This window comes from Lytechinus pictus, chromosome 2, assembly GCF_037042905.1.
Source record: "Lytechinus pictus isolate F3 Inbred chromosome 2, Lp3.0, whole genome shotgun sequence".
Taxonomy (NCBI): Eukaryota; Metazoa; Echinodermata; class Echinoidea; order Temnopleuroida; family Toxopneustidae; genus Lytechinus; species Lytechinus pictus.
In genome coordinates this window covers 6,913,879-6,922,749 of record NC_087246.1, presented here as the reverse complement: position 1 = coordinate 6,922,749, position 8,871 = coordinate 6,913,879, and positions in this window count along the sequence as shown.

The following is an 8,871-nucleotide window of genomic DNA, read 5'->3' as shown; positions in this document are numbered from 1 at the left end:
CCCCATAAAATATGCAATGACGTCTTTTTTTTTTGCTCGTCAATTTTTTGGGGATAAATTTGCACCCTGTAAAAGTCAAACTCTGGATCCATACCTCTACACAGCCCCCCCCCCCCCTTTGGATTAAAACAACACTCCAATATTTGCAGAGGGTGAGATAAATATCCTATCTTGGATTAGCAGGGGTGTCAGTAGGGTATACCTGACTATCACTTAAGAATCTTGTGTACATAACCTTGCAGTTTATAACTATGTACTCTTTGATAACGTAATGGCACTTGTACTCAGTTGTTGTCATGGATATCAGTATAAAAGAATACCTGATATGTAATCAAAATATCTTTGCAAGTTTTTATCTTCAGACCTCAACACAAACTGATGGTGCTAGTTGAATATTTATCAATTGACAGTCGCCTATTTTGAAGAGCTACAAATCCCATAACATAAAACTAATAATTGATCATGGGGCTAATTTTTACGATCATACACAATAGGTGGTTTCAGACCGACTCGAAGTTCGTCAGTTCCAGGTATTCTCTGATCGGGAAATTTACCCCGATCAGAAAATACCAGGTATTTTGGTAATGTGAAAGCAAACTACGCGTAATATGCCCGAAAGAAAATACCCGCTAAACAGTAGGTACTTGCCGAAATTACGAGAACTTTCGCGGGGATTTTTCCAAGGTCGTGGGTATTTTGGCAATCTGAAAGCAAACTATGGGAACTTGTATCCCATCGATCACCGCGATAAGTGAATTTCCGGTTCATAGCCCGCGCTGTTCGATATGCATGGATATGCGAGGCTAGCTGATGCGAGGCCTACCAGCAAGCCAGCGCCAGTGCATATGCAGCGATAAACATACGTACACTTTTCATGCGACGTGACCTGGGGTTCGACTTTGACTAGGCGGTTGATTCTTCTTCTTTAAAAAAATAGTTTTACGAATTAAGGGTGATATTTACCGGTATTCTACATTTTCATACCAGATGACATCGCACTGGAGTGAGGAGGCCACCAAGGCCTTAATTTCAATGTGGAGAGAAATCTAGTGCAATTGCAGATGATCAAGGGAACAAATGATTTGCGCATATGATCGAGTATAGTTATTACGTGCTAGAGCTACTCCGGCCGCAGGCGGATTTCCCGCCCCGGCCGTCCCCCGATCGTACCGCTAAAAGCGCGCGCTTCTTCGTCTGCTACCGGACAGTACTGCGCATGCTCATAACTTCGAGAAATTTCCCCCAAAGAGTGTGTTTCGGGGCGGTCTGAATGCGGGAATAATTATCTGGTATTTTTGAGCATGTAAATGTTCTCGTAATTTAACAGGTGATCAAGGCGGTTTGAAACCACCTAATAATCAATAAAATTAATTGTACAAATAAGCTCCAGAATGAATCATTAATCTTTATGTTATCGGGCCTGGTTCATTCCTTTGTTTTTTATATTTCTATCTGAGAAAACATGAAATGTATATATTTATATTCATACTCACTGGAAATTGATAAATCCTGTTTTAAATACCAATTTCGTTCGCTCACGTTCGCTAGAATCACAAGTTCAGAAAAAAGTCCTTGTAGCTTTAAATCAGAAGCTGTACAAAATGGCTGGCTTCATAATATGTAGCTGCCTCTAGCGAGTGCGACAAGTTACTATGAATATCCAAGCACAAATTTGTAAATGACGTTAGTCTACATGTAGTAGACCAGTAGAGCTACCTGATCCAGACTATGACTGAGCATAGATATATAGCTGTACAAACCTTAACAAGCATGCAATGTGTGCAAGGGAGTGTCTAGAACCAGCCGAGAAACAAGTATGTTTCTCTTTGATGCCTCTTAACTGGCTCTTAAAGGAAGAACCACAGGTGAATAAGTCCTTTCTGCAGGGCTGTTGAAGAGTTTGTCTACTCCACACACCCCTGTCTTTCTAATATAAATCCAACAATACCTACTTGAAGAGATAATGACAGGCTTCAAGTGGTATTATAAAGCCTCACTTCTATTTTAGCCTCAAAGAGTTGTTGTTGATCCTACCATCACTCCCAAGCAGATATGGGTTGGAATCAAGCAGGGCACTGAAATGAATGAAGCCCACGTTCTCCTGGTGGTGCCTTTCTACAATAGATGAGGTGTTTATGAGGCCGATAAATGCTATGAGCACTTTTATGTCTCTGTCAGAGGTTTTCACCCCAGTGCGATGTTTACATTCACACTACCTAGATGTTGTTTAATCGTCTACCTATTCAGTAGTTGCTAGCAGACTGCTACCAAACAAAGCTGAATTTCATGCTTTAAACAGAGCTTTTAGCTTGTTGTGATGATTTTTGTAAGGTTTATTCTCCTAATGATCAAAGTTGAGTGCCTTGATCCCAGATTGTGTCCACTAGGATTTTGCCTTCCCCCGGGGAGCAGTTTTAATAGGTCGATTCAAGAAAAGGAGACAGTGGTTGCGATTTACGTCACCTCACAGGCGAGCCAAACGTGTGAAAAAGCGCAACTGCCTGCTGTCGCAAGGGTGAAAAACAAATCAGTCACCGATTCTATTCGATCACAATCACTGTACGCTAAGCTTGAATGAGAACCCCAATTCAATCAAGTATTGTTGACACAATTTCATAATTTCAAAGATCCCAACATGACGTATCATAAAAAAGGAACATCCACGTATAAACTGAAATTGTAGGAAGAATATAACAATCCTGGCATCAATGTAATTCCATAAATTGGGATCAGCATGATGTGCATGTAAAAGCATACAGAGACAGAGAAAGCAGACTGCCTGCCAGCAAGAAACCAACCAATAACTGATCAGAGAAGAAAGGGGTAGAGGCTGAGTCCCAGGCCGCTAGCTATGCTCTGGGTTACTTTGTGAAGCGACACGGCCGACCAGCAGCGCGTGAATTATTCAGAAGCCAGCCAGTCAGTCAGGCAAGGTGCATGTCTCATACACACAGGGTCCATGGCTCTCATCATACACATGATGTACATGCTTTCGTGCATTCAGAAATTACAGAGCAAATGCGAAAATAGGGCATAGTTGTGTTGTCTTTACATCTTCAGTATGATAAAAGTGTTGATTTTGGACAGTATATTGAGATGCATAATCATGAATTTCATGATGGTAGTGATAAATTTGACGATGATGTCAGTGGTGATAGTGGTGGAGGTGGTGGTGATGATGATGATGATGATGATGATGGTGGAGGTTGCAATAATGATGATGTTGGTGATAATGGTGATAATAGTGGTAATGTTAGTGTGGTAGTTTGTGTTGGTAGTGGTGGTGGTGATGATTATGGTGATGTTGGTGGTGGTGGTAGTGGTGGTGAAGTTGAGGAGAAGGAGGAAGACTATGATGGTAGTGGTGTTAGAAATGCTTATGGTGGGGAAGAGGAAGTTATGTTTTGAATCTATATTAGTTTTGCTGGTCTTAGAACTTGATAGTCAAAATGGTGTTCATGGGAAAGCACTTGGACAGATGCTCGCAATCACAATTATGATATAGCTGTAAATGCGATGTGTAATAAAATACTTTCAACATGTTTTATATCTGAATAGGAGAAAACAGTGAAATATAAATAGGTGTTTAATGTCAAAGCCACATTCATTTTCTTAAATAGGTACTCCAGGTTGAAAATGTTATCTTAATATGATTAAGAAAAAGATTTCATTTTTAAATGATTGAATTTATGACTTTATCAATATCTAAAATAAAAAAAATCAGTTATGAGCATGCCATCATGTATATGAAATAGATGAGCTGATGATGCGATATTCCCACCTTCATTTTTCTTACACAATGACATGAAACTCTTTCATTTTTTATACATATCTTACAAATAACATCAGTAGTCAATCCCTTTTTTTCATTCTTGGAAGACAAATTGGATAAATATAATTTCATATAATAAAATACACAAGAATAAGTGGAGATATGAAACAATCAGCTGGCTCACTGCATATTCACAAAGACATGTATACAACTACTTCACTGAAATAATGCTTTAATCACACAAACTTCTTGATGAACATTAATCGACCCTTTATATTCAATTGCGCCTTGATTTAATCAAAATGGAATAGACGCTATATAAATCAGATGTATTATCATTAATCTTTCTGCTAAAAAAGTTCCACACTGCCTACTCTGATGAGACTACATGTAGAACAGTGAACACTCACTCTGTGCTGTGACCCTACTGGTCAAATATTAGCTTGGTCAACATCAGACTATTATACAGCTAACAGAAGGGGCAAAGAGACATACTATTGTCTGGCAAACTGAACATATCACCTCGTTATTAGGTCCTCAAATAGAAGGCCTCCTATGTCTGGCTTGATTAATTTAATAGCACTTTTACGTCATTCATTAAGTCTCCATTTTCTACATGTGTGCTCCTCCTTTTCTTGCCTATATACTTTGAAGAGATGGGTTCCCCTTTTTTATTTGAATTTGAAGCCCCTCTCTATCCCCCCAGTTAGTTTCAAGTTGAACCATTAGGTACCTTTAGCAACGGCATGGGCCACATTTAGCAGCAGCTTTAATTACGCTTTGATTCCACTCGGTATCTTTTCTAATGTTATCCTGAAATTTCTGGGCAAAAAAAGAGAGAACAATCCTGCAATCCATGAATGTGACTTTTGTTCAAATACGGCCTATCTATACCCCCCCCCTTCGCTCCATATAAATCATCTCCCTTGTGTCCACCCCTTATCTGATTGGCAGAGGGAATTAGAAATGACCTCAAAGCTAATCATTGAGTAATGACATGACTGATTGATTGATTAATTGAACCCCTGAAAGCCTTGTAAGTGCATTCTCAGTCAAAGCACACTAACTGGCTGAAGGGATGACTAACAACATGATCAGGAGCTTGGATGATGTAGAGGTTATACAGTTAATATTCAAAGAAGCAAATAGCTTCATTTAATGCGAAGTAAATGCTTATCCTGTTTGACCTTTTCATATAATGAATTAATCTATAGAAAGTTGAGGGGTAAAATCATTCTGAGGATGAACACAAAATCTCTTTTACATAGAGAAATTCAAATAAAAAAGAAATGTACCCTCCACCACCAAAATGATCTTTCCTTACTTCTAATAGTGGTCTAAAGAAGTGTCCCTATGTGAATTGTTGTAGTTCTGGCTCTCGTCTCTAAAACAGAGGGTCCATATGGCTATTTCCTTCAGCGAGAAATTGGTCCACACTGCACTCAACCCAGGTTGAGCTGGAGCTAAATTCAGCCCTAATCCAACCAAGAGGTATAGGTCTATGGTGCAATCAGAGCTAAGAGCTTCTTCATGCTCCCCCAACATACATGCAGATATCCTGCGCCGTCACAAATGCCTTCACCTACCCCACTGAACCCAACACCTAAACCTAACACTTTTGACGTGAGACAGAGTGGTGCGTTTCATCTTCTTCTTCTCCTCATGCTCCATCAAGCTAGCTAGCACACAGGGTTATCAATACAATAATGGTATCTTAGTATTGCGGCTTCGTTACATCAACCCCCGTGACAGATCATTACCGCTCCAAACGACCCCAGTGAGTGCTCTTCACGTAGCCAGGGCTCTTTACATCCCCTGCATAAAACTGCCGTGCAATCCAATATAACGCGCCAATATCCAATTTAGAGGAATATGATACACCCTGCACTATTAACAACGGGTCCAGAGTGTTTGACCCTCTTTAGAGTGCTTACCAGACTACCCTTCAATTTCTTCTCTCTCTCACTTCGGAGCTAGCGAGGGCCATCTGCTCAAGGGTTCCAGATATCAAGTTTCAATATTTCTACAAAGATACATCCATTTTATATGTCTGTTTTGTAATTTTCTATTTCAGTAATAAATAAGGTTACACAAGGTACTAGGTGCAGGATCTGTATAGTAGAATACCTGGAGAGAAAAAAAGATAAATGTGTCAAGTTTTATGACGAGGCTTCCTATGCCAATAAATAGAGAAAAGAGAAAGACTGAACCTTAATTATTATAATACTTTCACACAGAAATTGCAATACCCTGGAAACTTGAGCACACATAAAACAAACAGACCAAAAATTTATGATACCTGTTTTACTGCCAAAAAAAGTGTGGTAAATGTATGGTCTTTTATTACAACTACAAACTATATTATGTCATGTCATTGGTGTACATATCCAGGGAAGCGTGTAAGACTCTCTTAGAGGCCGTTCTCATTATACTTTCTAAAACTAGTTTACTGAAAACCGATTCAGGAAACCAGTTTGAAAGATTGCTTTGCAAGCGTTCCCACTTGATCACACGAAAGTGGTTTTCAAAATCACTTAACGTAAAGCAATGTTGTTGCTATGGAAACGCTCTCAGAGGGGTGACACGTTTCGCGTGAAATTTGAAACCGCAGCGTAGGCATTCTACACATGTCGTGTGGAGTAGCGCACTCAATGTGTGCGAAGATCGCTTCTCGAAGAACGGTTCTGTCCTCACGCTAAAACCAGTTTAACGAGGCAAAGTGATCTTGAAAACTACACTGTGAGGTGGTTTTACGAACTGGTTTGGAAGATCGCTTCCAAGACCGCTTATAACGTTCTCACTACGCGTTAAACTAGTTTCCAGTAAACTAGTTTTAGGAACGTAGTGAGAACGGTGTCTTAGCAACAGGGTTTTTGAAGACATTTCGTACAAACCACTGTTGCATTCAAGCAGAGTTTTCTTTGGTAACATAGTGGTCTAATAACTGCATCACACACAAAATACTTGAAAGGTGCATTCAGCACAGAGATTCTACAGAACCACTCTCATTACAAATCTATTATATGCATTATGGGCCTTATTCAAGTTTATAATTCAGAAATCAGAATGGTGCACTTTGGATGGACTTGAAGAGTGAGGGATTAGCTTTTGATTAAAAAAAGTTAGTTGGACATCATACCACAGTAACAATGTTATGTGTTTAACTGTTTATGTTTGATTTTTGTGATTCATATTTGTAATCAGAAATTGATTAAACTATTTTTCAATGTTTCAGCATAAGATGGCTTTGAAGAGATTATGTAATTCTATGATATCACCACTTGTGTTTCGAGAGTTTTCATTTCTTTCTTTAAGATTTTTTGTCACTTAATCAATGGCAATTCTAATTCCTATTACTTTCCAAGAAACATAGCTCTTGGTCAGAAATCTACACCTTGCTTACTTCTGTTGTTATCACAAAACTAGTGACATTGTCTAAAAATTATTTTGTGAAATGTTTATGTTTCATAACTTATTTTGGTAATTATTTAAGGTTAAATGTATGATTTTTTTTTTGTAATACTAGGCTGATTAAAACATGATACCTATTATTAGTTATACACAGAAAACAGTGCACTTAGAAATAAGTGCCTAATAAACGTTATGTATTATTGTCATCATAACTGTAATCATCATTTACATTATCATTATCATTTTCACTTTCAGAATTTAAAAAGCATTGCAATCTATCTGGGTGCATCCAGTCTCTGAAAATAATGGGTAAGATCCCCAGTATCTAGGCCATGCTTAAAATGTAAAATGATCTAATAACACTAATATCACTACTTAACCTTCATGTCATATGATATAGAAAATTATTATGACCAAAGATGTGACTCGGCAGATTCAACCACAGGGGAGCAATAAGGAAGTCATCTGTTCAGAAGTAGAAGGTCACAAATTATTGATATAGATGGAAATAGTATGCCCATTTACCTCCAACAAAACATATCCTACCCTCATTTCTTTGTGCTTAGAGATAGCACACAAAACATGATAACACTCAAATTATATGAATCCTATCATTAAAGTTTATGACTAGATGATGGACATCAATATAAAAATGTTTGGAGTAACATGAGTATAAAAATAGTTTGTGATGAATAACAACTATAAAAGACAGTTGGATAGTGAAAAATTTAATGAATACTGCCAGCTCTAGTTCAATATTTTTGTTTCAGTGTTATATGGTCCAAACTACAGTTTGAACATGTCTTCAATTTTAAAAAGTCTGACGTCTGATAGATACATCTTTAACCAGCGAAAGTATGCACTCCTTTCTCACACTTCATTGTGTATTGGCAGTATATGAAAGGGTCTTTGATATGAACAGATACCATTTTATCACGATGTCAATATAAAGAATTATCTGATTAATCTAAGCTTTTAATAGATGGTAACAAAATCCAAATGCATTGATTCAAACAAGTGGTTCGATCCTAATTTCATAACAAAAATGTCTGCCCAAAGTTGAACACTTAAAAATAAGAATAAAAAAATACAAAATACGTATATAAAGGAGCACAGACCATTAACCACTAGTGGTAACTTCATCAATTTCAAATTTCCTTGAAACCTGGAGTTGAGTGGTGGATATTAATGGCAAAAGTTCCAATCAGGGATCAATATCATTAGACGTGCAGTCAAAAGGATAAAATACTATTCTAGCATTGCCACAGTTCATGTCAAAATGAATAGGTAGATTAAAATGAGTATATCATCCTTGGTCAACTACAATTACTGGATAACAGCGACCACTTTGAAATGCATAAATGTTCTCTCCATCAAATGTCCACAAATCAGTATAAAGCTGGGGTTTTTTTTCTCCATGGTGTTAGCAATAAATGAGTGTATTATAGAGGTTCGGTTACAGACAGGAGTCCAATTGCGAGGGTGTACCCAATATATTGGATTGGAAGTTTAGATTTAGGGTTGTCTGATCAGGCTAGCAATTCTTTTGACGCTAGCAGTGTGTCTCCATTTCCTCTGCCATTATTGAGTTTTATTTGCCAAAGCGTCGTTTGCACTTCGACAGCAACTGATGGAGATGGGTTTTATCCATGTTATAAACGATACAGCTCTAATATGAGAAGGTGGAA